Genomic DNA, 14,158 nt, shown 5'->3' with positions numbered 1-14,158 from the left:
ATAAAAGAGTTCCACTCAACCATTTTTTAAAGACTTTTTAGCTATTGTGTAGGGCAAAGAGTGTTTCAGTAGAGGAGGAAAAGACATTGCTTCTCTGGTATCACTGGCATCTCTCCAGTCAGCATTCAAGTGCCATGGTATTCTTTGAATGTCGAGATTTTCAGAAGCAGAGCCTTGTTTGATCTATTTTGTGTTGCAAAACACGAAAAGACAGTCTCTGAATAAATTTCTTTTCATAGAATCACTGACCCTTCTAAATGTATTTCCTTTCCATGTCCATTCCTTTTCTGGCTACCATTTAAAGCATATTTGGTCTTAGTTAGCAAGCCCTTCTGCAGGCTTAATGCTGCTGGTACCTCTGAGTTATTAATGCTCAGGCATGTTTGTTTAGATGTTGCTGGAGAAACTGTGTATGGCCACATGAGAAACTTCACTATCAGAAGGTAACCTGGAGCACTCCCCAGGGATGTGGTGCCTCTGCCTTGCAGTACCTCCACCCTTGACTCTTGCTGACATTTATTCATTTGTTAAGGGTTTATATTTATTAAGGGAATTGTCTTTGTTCTGTCACCAGGTAAGCCAGCTTTTGCTAATTACATCAGATTTGTGTACGTGTATACGCAGGATAGTGCTAACAAAAGAATTCTGCTTAGAAAACTTAATAGTTTGTTCCATTAAGTAGGTGTCAGTTGTCTGTCAATCCATGCAGACTTAGAGCTATACAGATGCATGGTTTTTGGATAATCTTGCACATACACCTTTGATATACAGGTTTTACAGCCACCCAATTATGCTAAAGTTCCTGTTAATCGGGCTGGGTGTCCTGCCACTCACACAAGTGCAACTGGCTCCTATGGACTTGAATACCAGTCAAAATAATCGTAACAAAGTAACAAGTCTGTACTTCAGTGCAAGCAGAAGAGCAATGTCTGAAGATAATGTAGTTTTACCCGCTGGTTAGTTGAGGTGATGGTGATTTATCATTTAGCTAGCCCCATGCAGCTTCTAAGGACCATACAAAGTGTGCAGTAATTAAGTGTGAACTACTCTGTGAGTTAACTTTCACTGTATTTGGAAAGCTTGACACCTTTTATTATGTGTGACAGACCTGGCAATGAGAGAAAGATGTAAGCAGCATGACTTCAACTTGCAATCATCTAGTCAAACTGTATCAAATGATAAATTAGACTTGTATGAAAAAGAATAGATGCTCAGATAATGTCATGGTATAGCTCCACACCAAGTTATCCTCTACCTTTTTTCTCCCTTTTTTTTTTTTTTTAATATGGACTGCAACATGCTGCTTATGCCATCAGTAGAAGTGTAGGATAATTTGACAATTGCTGATTTCAGCTAAGTTGTGTCAGCCACCTGCAAAGAATATGGGGCTTAATTTTATTCCCTTCAGGTATGTGAGAAATATTTTCCTTGCTAGAATAGAAAATTGGGAAATTGAAAATGGGGTGAGTGATAGACCTGTCTTATTTATTGTCACAGAAAGAGTTGTCAGGAGATGTGGGTGGGAAGAAGGGAATTTGTTTCAGTAAATGCCTCTTTATGATACTTTCTGAAAGGCAAGCAGTCAGAGCTGGAGACTTTAGCAAGTGTGTTTGTCCTGATTATGAGCCATGGGGATGAGCTGGTGCCGGGGTGACAGCGAGGCAGTCAGGGTCAGGCACTTGGGCAGGGGAGCAGGAGCAGCGAGGGCTGTCGGAGCCCGGGCAGGTCCCACTTGGGCACAGGGCTGGGCATGGGCAGCAGCAGCGGGCCAGCCACCCAGGGGGATCCACAGGGCCTTGGTCTCATCCCAGCTGAGTCCTGGCAGGCTGAGCCTGGGCTGGAGCTGGCATTGGGCAGGAACAGGGAGCTCCCAAGTGAGTGGGAAGTGGTTGCAGAGCCTGCTGGTGCACTTGGGACCTGGAAAGGTATCCTCGAGCCACATGTTTTTCCAGCTATTCTTCACAGTTACTGTAGATGGAATTAGATTTATTTTCCTTTGGTATTTTTTTTTATCCTTGATTCCAGTGCTTCAGGCTTTCAGTGGGAAGAAGAGAAATTCCTAGTAGGCCATGAACACAAATCTGGAGGTACATGGCAATTTTCCTGCTATTTCCAGCACGTTAGACTTTTGCAGTCTGTGGCATCCCTTTGTCAGACTGTCCTGGCTATCCTGTTTTCTCAGGATAAGCAAAGTCTGTGATTCTCTGCAATGGACTGCATCCTAAATTGAGAACTGAACCAAGGTGCAAGGGCTTTATAAACAGATTGCACATATTTACTTATTTCAAAGGGATGCTAGGTAACTTTCTGGGAAACCAGACTGTGAATATCAAAGACTTCTCATTTTGCCAGTCACAATCTGTGGCTGCAGAAATGCTCTTACAGCACTTACTTGGGAAATAAATAACTTTTTATTTTCAGAGATAATATTAACACAGCTATTTTTCTGTCTATGGAGCACTTTCTACCTTCTGTGAGGTGTCTGCACAACTTCCTAGGAGGAAGAAAAATGAAAACTTCCTGCTGAGAAGACCAAGGCGGAGTTGTTTTATTTCTGAAACAGCTTGTGGGTAGTGCTGCTGCAAGCACAGGCCCAGAACCATGAATTGTTGGCTGCTGCAGCCAGGAAAGTGCCAGCTGGAGGCTGCCAGTCCCAGGCCAGTGCAGCACCAAGCCCCTGCCAGGCATTAGTCAGGTTTTGCTGGCTGGGATGAGCGTGGTGTCGAGGGCTCCAACATGACTTCTGCTGGCCTGGGGCACAGTGGAGCAATCTCTGTCTGCAAAATGCAGGCATGGTTTACCTGCCTCCCCGGGGCTGCATCCCAAATTAGGGTAACCAGGACTGCGTTCTGTGTGCATCTTCTGTATACAGTTGCTGCCCTGATGTAGTGGAACCCATTTCTGGTGGAACTCATTGAGTTGTTCTCAGGCTCTTCGTAAAGTTTTCCAGAAGTGGTGGTTTTACTCATTCTCATGCTTGCTGGGTGGATTGAGAGAAACATACCCAAAGTACACTTGGGAAAAAAACATGTTTATAGCCTTTCTAGCTTGTTAAAATATTGTGTAGCTCAATCATACTACCAGTTTAGTCTTCAGAATTAACAGCACTTTTTGCTGAACATGCTTTCTTCATCACATGAAAAGTGACTTTATATGTAGCCAAATAGCAAAGTAAAGTTTGTGAATTCTTTTATTTTCTTTCTTTCCTTTTTTAATAGCAGTAACTCCCACGAACTGGTACAAGGCTTGGTACTGTGCAAGCAGTTTTTCACTCTTAGAATGCTGCTAATGAAAAGCAGATATTGTGTGAAGTACCATCGATCACTGCCGCGGTTTTATACAGTTTGTCACCATTGTTCTTCATATAGCATTGAGTCACATTTAGAGCTATGGTACAGCTCACAAGTGTTCAGCGTGGGGTGAAAAATGTGTTGGGTTATTTTAATTGAAAAAAAACTCTTAATTATTTATACTCTGATATCATTGGTTTGTTAGTGTATAGCAAATATCTCTGATGTGGCCTAGTATAGATGAAAACAGATTTAATAATATGTTTAGAAGTGTAGGATGTTGTTTATAATGATGGAGAGTGGAATGAAATTTCTAAGGACACAGAACAGCTGAGATTAGAAATATTAGAGCAGATATCTACTGTTCTAACAGATGCTGTTCTAACAGATGCTTATCTCAGAGGCAGAAATGGACTTTTATATCTGGTTTTACATTAACAGCTTTGGGATTGTCTAATAATTTCCTTGGGGTTTTTTTATGACTGAGAGCATACTGAATCTCAGGTAAAATCCCACTGAAATAATAGATGATTTTAAATTGATGTGTGAGCAGATCACATTTTCTCTCAATCTGTCAAACACCATTTAAATACATATTTTAGAAATGTGAAATTTCACACTGTACAAATCATACCAATGGCCTAGGCTACTTGAAAATGTTGTGATTTTGCTCCTTTATTCAACCAATATAGAAAGGTTTTCTTTTCCTTTCATGCACTACCTGTATAAATGAGCTTGTACAATGAGAGGGAGATAACTCTGTTTGCAATTGGGACATAGGGGAGGTAGCAATGTTAGTGCAGCCATTTAAATTTCTTTGAGAAGAGTGAGAAATTAAATATTTCTGCTTTCAGTGCAGAAAAGATTAACTCCCCAAACCAGATCAATCTGTGGCAGCAACCATGTGACACATATTGCTGATTTAAGAGAACTGTGGGTAGATTCTGATCCAGAGGTGCTCCATTAGCAGAGCTGTAGGGGTTGCTGCTGGAAAGTCTTTGTGAAGTGTATCCTGACATGACTTTGAAAGCTCTTAGCTGATGTGGACAAGTGTCAGTAATCCAGAGCAGCAGAAGCAAGTGAGAAAAGGCAAAAGGCCGTGCAGTATTAGGTTTCCAAGTGGGGAACCCTTGAATTTAGATGTTTTGCGTAAACATTTTAAGACCATGTATGGGTTGTAAGCATTTGACAGAGTAAGTTAGGAGAGGCAACACTTTAATCTTGTGACTCTTGTAGTTGGTTTAGTATTTGTTGCCTGCTTCTACTAGCTTCTGACTGCTCTGACTGGTACTGTGTAGGCAGGCCTTACGACAGGGAGAGACTCCAGAGGTGAATTCTTGTGCCAAGATAATTTGGAATTTTCTCCACAAGAAGCCTGCTAAAGCCTGCAGTAGCATGGCAAGGGATCATGATCTTTGTGGAGATGGAGCTCGTGGGAGGCAGATAGGCAGTGCAGCAGAGTGGTTTGGACAGCAGCTTTGGTCCAGGAGCCTTGGTTAGGGAAGGCGGGAGGAAGGACTGGAAACTGCTGGGGGCCAGAGGGAGACAAGAGAGAACAGCAGAAGGGTGTGACCAGTGCAAATACTGTCCTTTCCTTCAGGATTTCCTTTCTTACGTCTAGACATGGAAGGCTGTGTCTCACCTTGGAGTATAAAGTCTTTCCATGTGGTTGCTGGTGTTTTATTCCTCTGGTAAATGCCAGTCATTGCTTGCAGGATAGACAGATAAGGTGATTTGTATCCAGATTTAAATGTTTTCAGTTCATCCAGTTCATCATCAAAAAACACCATTCATCTTTTGTTTTTTCTTCCCCTGGTATCTTTCTTCTGAACATTTTATTCTCAGCTTTCTGACAGGATTTATAAGGAATAATATCTCTGCTATTAGGCCCTGTGCAAGTTCAGTCAGTGCAGAGTGCTTTAGTCTTTTGGATTAATTGTTTTATTTTCTTGGTTCCAAATATTCTTCTTTTCTGGTTTTAGGGCTGCAGTTAAGGAAATTGCGAGGAAGGTAAACCTGTAAGCCCTATGCTAAGTTCTGGAATAAGTTTTTATTTCAATCTGTCTGCCAGGCTGGCAGATATTTTAATCAAATCTCATATCAATTGTTCAGGCATACGTTAGAGCTCATTTTAGAGTGAAAAATATTTCTTTGGTTATGAAATTTCTTCACCGAGGAAATCACTTTGCTCAGAAGCCTCTGAACAGTTTATTTTGCTGTTTAGTCCAAACTACCTCTAAAACTCTTGGGAGTTTTAGTGTATTGATTGTATAAGGGCCTTGAAATAATTTTTGCTAGCATTTTAACAAGCTTCCTGCTGGAGTCTGAGATACAGAGTGTGTGCCCTTGTTTCTGATACTTAATTCTAAGATCCAGAAAAAACTTCCCACCTTTCATTGCATGTATTGTGATATTTTTATACCCTCCTCTCATTCTGCCACAGCAATTCCATGGCTCTGCTCCTAGGTCTGTGCTGACATCCTCCATTGTGCGTTTTCCAGACAAAGCTGTTCTGACAAGCAGGACAGAGCATGGTAGCAAAAATCCCATTCCCTCTGTTCACGGCAGTGATCAGGATACAACATCCTCGAGTGCTGTGCTCCCGTGCCAGGGCATGCAGAGACTTTATCTGTGAGAATGGCCAAACACAGCCTCGGGAGTCTGTGCCCCAGCAGCATCCCTGCCGTGAATGTGCTCAGCTGTGATTTCTCTGCTGACTTTGGAAATGGCATGTGGAATTTGTCCTTTGAGTAATCTGGCTTTTATGTTTCTCCTCAGAGTTCAGAGTTATCTTGATTGTCACCTTCTAAAATCCTGTATTATTACATGAAGAGATTTTAAAATCTGGTTAGAGTAAGCATTGCCAGGCAGACAAAAACTAAGATCTGGAGTGCTGAACATCCCCAAAGTGACACGTTTGTGAAGCATTTACTGTGTTTTAAAATTTACAGACAGCTGTTGATCTTTTAGGCCGAATAACTTTCTCACCATCCATACCAAAGGCAGAGCTGGAGCTGAACATGGCTGCTACAGTGTCCGTGAGAGAAAGGGACCTCCTCTTAATGCCAGCATCGTGAACTGGAGGTGAAGCTCAAGACCTGGTCCTCTGCTTCCCCAAAGGGTTACAGAGGTGCTCATCTTCCACCTCATGGATGCAGCTGGTGGTGTGGCTCTTGTCCCCAGGGGGATGTGAGCTTCTTCCACCTCCTGGGCACAGCTGGGTATGCAGGTCACAGTCTGCACCCTCCCAGGGCAGGGAGCTGCCCACCTGGGCTTCTGCCTCCCACAGGGCTCTGGGCTACTCAGAGTAATTCATCAGTCTCTGAGATGTGATAAGCTCTGTGAACAAATTCTGTGTGACTGGGAGAAACTCCTGCTCACTTTTGCTCCTCTGACCTTTCACCATAAGTGTTAAGGTGAAAATCCAAAGTTCCAAAGTGAAGATAATGTCAGACAACAACTAATGGCTGTGGACTTGTTCTGATTGTAAAGAACTGCAGTTACAGCAGACTTGAACAATGCTACCCCATCTTTTTTTGACTTGTGTTTGTTTGTTTGGGAGGTATGCTTTGTCAGCTTCTGAAGAACCACATCTCAAATTTTGTTTTACATATACAGGAATTCAACAGAATGGTAAATGGCTTATTTGTGCCCAGGTATTTCAGATATTTTTAGAAATATTGGCAAATATGTGTGTCATACTCAGAATGTGTCATGTATACCACTGTGGTGTACTGCAGAATTTTCTGGGGAAAAGAAAGGTCTTCTGAAGACTACCAGTGTAATTCCCCTCTGCAAATTCTGTAACCGTGACTCTCTGGGATCACTTGTGCTATTAAAAGCTTCAGTTCAGAATACATTAACAGGGAAAAATAGAGAAATCCAGAGATATGGCAATGTACACCTGAAGAATGCATGGAAATGTCAAGTTTATTGATTACATCATCCTGCAGGTGATTCAGAGCCTCCAGAAACCCAGCTTGCATTATGCACTCTTCTCTCTAGGACTGCCACACTCCTGTAGTTTGCATTTCACCTGGACCTGCCCTATACAAGGCTGTACCGGAAAACAAACTTTGAAGTTATGTCCTCAAACCAGCAAAGGGGTGCATTATTTTGGGGGGAGTTAAAACATTCATGTTCTCTCTTTATTTTAACATATGAAAAGCTCCTCTACAGTACTTTGGACTCTGCTTGGCTTTAGTTGGGTTAGTTGGTCTCAGGTAACGTTAACACACAAGAACACTGTTATTCTGTAGGATAAAAATGCAGCTTATAGGAATTGGAGTTTATAACCTCATGCTGTAAGTGGTTTCCCTGTGATCACAATCAAACCATGTTTTTTAAAGGTAGTTTATTTGGTTAACTTATTACAAGCGTACTTTGTTCTGCAGTTTATACTTTAAATAACAAAAAAAACACTCAGACAGTTAAATCCTAGTAAAGGAAAACACAGCAGTGTTACCAGGCAGGCCCTCTTTGGAGGTGCTACATGATGGGTTTTAACAGGAAATATTCTATGGATAGGGTTTGGTTTTTGGGGGTTTTTTTGGTGCTACTTATCATGCTCTGAGCAACATTTTTGAACCACCTGGTTCAGTCACTGTCCTCACCTTGCTCGTTTCACCAAGATTTCTTTTTCTGCTGCTTTGAAAGCCTTGTTTCTCTACGGTATTATGAAAAAAAAATCAACTGTAATATTTGGCACCCAGTTGCACTGATGGAAATAGGTTACTTTCCAGTAAAATATAACTGATGTGGAAAATACAAAAGGTAGTGGAAGTTGTGAGGTCTGATGGAATGGAAGCACTACTTATTTTGCCATACTTTGTTGGGGGAGAGGGGGATATATCCAGGTTTTACAACCTAACAATTACTCAGACTCAGTGAAACTGAAGAAGAAAAGATGAATAATCAAACAGTCTTTATCTAATACTAGTCAGTTGCACAGTTTTTAAAGAATACAAAAGCTGATGGGTCAGCAGGTGATTTAATTTCTCCTCCTTCAGTACAAGAAACCGTTTGTTACAAATGATGCTCCAGCTCGCTTTGCTGTGGGAGGATCTTTTGTGAGATATTTGAGATTAAAACAAACCTATATGTTCTAGTAACACAAAGGAACATTTTTCTTTGAACTGGTGGGTGGATAAAATTCTTTGTTGAAGTTTTTAAAAACCTCTCTGCAGGCCGTGTGGAGAATTGCCGCATGCTTCTCATAGATTCCAAATTTCTGCCATAGCAAGTCCCACTGGTTTCAACCACAGGCTCTTTTGTTTTCTGTACTCGCCTTTGCAACCCTCAGCAAGTGGAAGCAGTGCCAGGAGTTCTGGAAGAGCGAGAGGGTGCGAGCCAGGCCTACACTGCTGCATTCCTCTGCAATGGCAGGACACCGTGTGGGCTTCGTTTCAGCTCTTCATTGTAAACCAGAGGCACGGAAAACCAAGCGCCCAACTCTGTGAAGGCATGCAGAGTGCAAGGCAGTTTCTGCAACCAAGTAGATTGGTTTTAATTCCAGTCTGAAGATGAAAAGTTGTTCTCACTCAGGGGATGCTTTTAGCTGTTTTGAACGCCTCTTTTTACTTGCAGGTTTCTTTACCTGTCCTCACAAGCAGACAATACCTTCACACACCCACGAGGCTCATAAAAGTCCTGAGCCACTTTCATAGAGTCATAGAATCAGTAAAATTGGGAAAGACCTCAAAGATTGAATCCCACCTTTGACTGAACACCACCGCATCAACTAAACCACAGCACTAAGTGCCACATCCATTCCTTGAACATTTCCAGTGACTCCATCACTTCCCTGGGCAGTCCAGTTCCATGCTTAATCTCTGGTATGTCCTTGTGAAGGTGTGTCACTGAATTGCTGAAATACACACATAGCGCATCAAAAAAGACGATGAAGAGGAAGTTAAGCACCGTGCAGTGACAGATGATGTGTAACTTAGGCCTCCCAGATAAATTCTTGTGTGTTGAATCTGATATGACTTTCACAGTAGATTTAAGAAGAAAAAGGTCTGTTGCACCCCTGCATTTAAGCCTCAGCATCAATGACAGGAGAACACACAGAGCTGGTGTGCCAGTGTTGCTCTGATGCCTGTGGTTTGAAACACCTTGCTGACTGGTTTGCTTTCATCTCTTTCTCTGACATGGGCAGAATGAACTGGTTAAATCTCTTCAGTAAGAACACAGAAGAGAGGGAGTTGTTAAAGGCATAAATAACACAGGGTGTACAAGTCTGGGGAAGGTATGATGTTATTTTTCCTCCACCAAGTCTGAAACCTGGCTCCTGGAGTGCAGCCCCTCACAGTGGGTAATGGGATGTTAAAGCATTTCAGCCCACAGTAACCACACATGCTTCCCATTAATATCCAGACTTTGGGCATGGACTGTGGGTTATTACTGCACAGACTTGGAAGTCATTTCACGTCTCTGACATGCAGCTGCTAGGAGTTGTGTGTGCCTTGGTGAAAATACAGAAAACCTTTTCAGCAAGATGGCTCTTGATATATCAAGAATCTCTGATTCAGACAGTATTGCTACTTTTTACACACCGATACCATAAAATGCAATTGCCTTCAGCAGAATTATAATGCTGAACATAAACTGTAATGAATATTTTTAACTTCTAATTTTTATTTTTAGTCATTTCACAGAACCAATCCTATCAAATCATGAAGTTGTCAGCAGAACTAAAAATTACATGCTATTTACTGATTCACAAGATAAGATTTAGGCATGTTCATAAGAGTGTCACCATCCCAGCTGTGTGTTTTTACCTAGTATTTGATTGGTTGCATTATGGTTTTACTGGGTAAGTTTAAAAAGTCAGTAAAGTTACCCTACCAAAAAAGATACCACAGCAACAATTCCAGTTGCCAGTACCACCTTGCAGGGATCCTTCTCCCAAAAAACGTTGGCTTTACTGCAGAGCAATGCTTAAGGGATGTATTTATCATTTAACCAGTACTCTTGTAACAAGCAGTGGTTCACAGCTGCATATTAAACACTTTGGGATGATAAAGTCTAGCACAATTAAGGGGAAAGAAAAAAAAAAAATCAGGCAATTGAAATCAGGCTATTAACCTACTGAACTTGCAAAATTAATGCTACTTATTGTTTATCACTCCATAATCCAGCACTACTTTTATAGATTAAATAAGTGTGCATTGACATCTACACTGTCTTCGTCATCTGGCTTTTAAGCATTGGCACCCTGAAATGAAAGATGCAAACTTCAGAAAGCAGATGATATTTTCTGTTAAAGGACATAATTTGCTGGTTGTGTTGGGTATAATTTTACAACTTGCCTTGGTATAATTACAGCCTTTAAACAGTTGCTGCCATGTTGAAGGGAGTGTATTTATTTTAACCAGATTTTGTGGGTCCAGTACTGCTTGTACAAACTATACATACTCTGAGCCTGGGATAAAAATCTTAAAGTCCTTTCTTGTCCCCCTAAAGAGGGGGCTGATGATTCCGATATTCCTTATGCAGATCACCAGTGGCTGTTTGTATTAATGAATGCTTCTGGGGGGATCACCTCCCTCATAACCAGCCACCTTCACAATGAACAACTACACAGGTTTATTTTCTCAGCTCTGAGAATTACCTTTCAAGTAGCTGAGGGAAGTGCTGAAAGTGGTACACCTCAGGATGATGGCAAGGCCTGCTGTCTGGTGCACTGAGGGAACAGAGAAGAAACCGTCAAGTCAACTCGAGAGGTTTATTCATCCCATTGTCAAAAGAAACAGCACTGCTGTTGGAAGCACTCTGGCTCTTACCTGATTAAATTATTGTGAATTGATGCCAAAGTATGTCAAATGTTCAAGGTTTTTTTGGGGTTTTTTTCAGCAGATCTGGAGTATGTTTAGGTTAGTATCAGAAATAAAGTGAGAGGACTCACGCTTATGTTTTCATCCTGTAGTAGTTAGTGTCTGACAGAATCCACATTCTCCTGTGCAATTTTCAGCTTTTTCCCTACTGCATAATTTTATGCTAATAAGTACATATTCCTATTCTACCTGAGTGAATGCAGTATTTTTGTTTGAAATATGAGCATGAATAATATCGCTAAAGTGTCAACTGCAAAGACAGTTAATTCCATGACAGGATGCAAATTACATTTTCCCTCTCTCAATCATGCATTTTTGTGCTTTCATGTGAGCTCTGCTGTAAGGCCAAACTCTGCTAGCTCAGCAGCTCTTCATCAGCAGGAGAGGGCTTGGAGAAATGAAATCTTTCATGAGTCTGAAAGAAACTCTCCCAAGACTTGGGTATTACCAAAGCTCTAGTCATTAATAGATCCTATTTGAACCTATTAATTTTCGGTCTGGCATCAGCTTTTAGGGGGCATAGTGCTTTCTGCAGAGAGCAGCTAAGAACTGTTATTCCATGAGGTACCAGGGATTCAGGAAAAGCAGCATTTGTCAGGCACTTCTTGTAAAATGTTAAGTGGAAGAAGTTTCATTCACCCAGCCCCAACAATGTAGTCCAAATGTCTAAAACTATGTTGTGCCTTTACCAACAGCCATGCAATAACTTTCAGCAGGCTCAGCCATTGATCCTTATTGACCCAAGATGTTGTATAGAACTAAACCTGGTATTTTTTTTAAGATGTAGTTCAATGGAAGTAAATACTGGACCAGGTGAGGTTTTTCCCTTTTTACTATATTTTTAGTACTAAGTTTTATTGTAAGGAAAATGATTCCATAGCAGACCCCATATTCACTGCTTCAGCAGATCAGTGGAAACACCCTCACAACTTTTTTATTCTAGTCTGGTAAGAGCTTTATATGCTGTAAAATGTCTAATGAAGGAAGTGAGGGAGGGAAATATGCGCTCCTTTGAGTGCATGCTTAGCAGGTGGCTTCTCATTTTTGAGGTGGTTTAGTCTGCAGCTTGGTTTGCCCCTAGAAAAAGCCACATTTCTTGTGCAGAAAAATATCATTCCTTCAGTTGTGCTGAAGCCATAGAGAAAATTTGCCTTTAGCTAGAATGTTTTATTCCTGAAAGTGATAAGCTTTGGCAAGGAGGGAGGGAGGGAGGGAGGAGAGCAAGCTGTAATGGAAGTGATCTCTTGGCTAAGTGCAATAGGAGTGTTAAACTCATGTGAATCTGTATCATGAGGCACATGGGCACTTCTCTCTGCATTCACACTGCTGGAAAATGGGGAGAATGTTTGTGTAAAGGCTAAATGCACCAGCACATCCGTTCTAGTTATGTTCAGAGCTATGACCAATGTTTGTTTCACAATTATACTGCATGCCATCCATTTTAAACAGAAATATTTGTCCAAAATTTATTCCCAACTGTTTGACAAGCATCAGACAAACCCAGTAATTAGGTCTGTGAATTGAAATGTCTGATGGCATATTGCCTTCTAACCATATTAGAGAAGTTAGGCTAAGAGCCATTTTTTGTTTGCAGTGTCTTAGCATAATGAGGATGAATCAAGCTTTTGCAGTTCAGATTTAACAAGGCAGACATAATTCTTTCCTCTGTTTCCCCAAATACTTCTGTAGTGAAGCCTAATGGCTGTGGACATGCTATTCTACTGTGGGCTGTGCTGCAGTAAAAGTCCAGACCAGGAGCTGGATTGTTGTGAAATTGTCTCAGCACATAGTTGGAACCCTGATATCCTCAGCTGCGGCATGTATGTAGTAATGATGGATGTGTTTTCTCTGGACTTCTATTCTTTCAATTGCCTGTTATTACCACAAGTGTTGTTAGAAACCACATGTTCCAAAACAGTGGTCCCAGCCTCTTAAATAATGCAAGACAACCTATTACTAATACATTTGCATTACTGCTATAGCTTACCCGAGTTCTTGAAATCTCAGCTGTGACAAAGTTGATTAATTTCTAGGTGGTGCCTTTTGTTGTTCAAGTGAATAGGCACAGATGAATCGATACAAAAAGTCAGATATTTTAGCCAATATTTTATTGTCAGCATTTCAGTAAACATACTGAAATAAACTTAACTTAGAATTGAGGACTATACTGCATTGTATTTTACTATCCAGTTGACATTTACAGAAAAGAGAGGAACTAAAAGTAGAGAAGGGCAAATACAGATTATATTTAATTTACTGAAAAACTGTGCTTTATGTATATGGATGACTTAAGCTAAAATGAAAAATTGATTTAAAAGTTCAGTAATTTCCATCTTCATACCCCGAGAAAAGAAGGCCGAGAAAAAGTAAGTATAATCAATCACAGCAGCCTGTAGTTATGATAAAGTGTATTATTCAGTGTTACAAAGTTGATTAATGTACTTTCTGGCATTTGTAACAAGTAAATAATACTTATTCTTAAGATTTCATACAAATATTTAAGCTGTCATGTCATGTATAATCAGTATTTGCAATATCTTGTGACTGTTGTTCTAAGCCTCCCTTGAGAACCCAAACTAAGGTAATGTACTTCAGCTTCTGTCAGCTTCATCTTCCTCATTAGTTTTACAGCATTTGTAGAGGGAGCAGCAGTAGGAATGTGAGAGGAATTACAAGTATCTGCAAGAAAGCAAGACTGGAAAGGAGTAGGAGGAGATGAAAAACTTGTAATCATTTTTAAAGTCTTAACAACGTGGCTATCCAGGCTGTCCTCTGTATGGAAGAAGACTACAGACTGCTGTGGTGCACACAAGCAGGGGCTGTCACAGAGCAGCCCTCCCAAGTGACCCACGAGAAGGATATTTGTATCTGAGGTTTCTCCACTGGAAGTTGTCCTTTGCATGGAACAAATTTCTGTGGTTTGAGAGGAGTTGTTGTTTGAAGCATTGGGCTGAGAGTTCCCTGACAGTTAGTAGCTTAGGGAAAAGAGTTATTTTGATTCTCAAGAAATTAAGCTCCAAGGCCAAGGTAGTT

The 14,158-nt window shown here is 41.0% G+C and overlaps 1 protein-coding gene across 7 annotated transcripts in view; it reads left to right on the top strand.

Annotated features, from left to right (window-relative positions):
• Positions 1–14,158, top strand: part of MBP (myelin basic protein) — a 110,739-nt gene that overhangs the window by 74,299 nt on the left and 22,282 nt on the right. The gene's annotated exons all lie outside the window — the stretch shown is intronic.

Source organism: Pseudopodoces humilis, chromosome 1 (assembly GCF_049639895.1).
Source record: "Pseudopodoces humilis isolate 2021_Gansu_Grassland_sample_001 chromosome 1, ASM4963989v1, whole genome shotgun sequence".
NCBI classification, from domain to species: Eukaryota; Metazoa; Chordata; class Aves; order Passeriformes; family Paridae; genus Pseudopodoces; species Pseudopodoces humilis.
The sequence above is the reverse complement of the archived record's forward strand: the minus strand, read 5'-3'. Positions and strand labels throughout refer to the sequence as shown.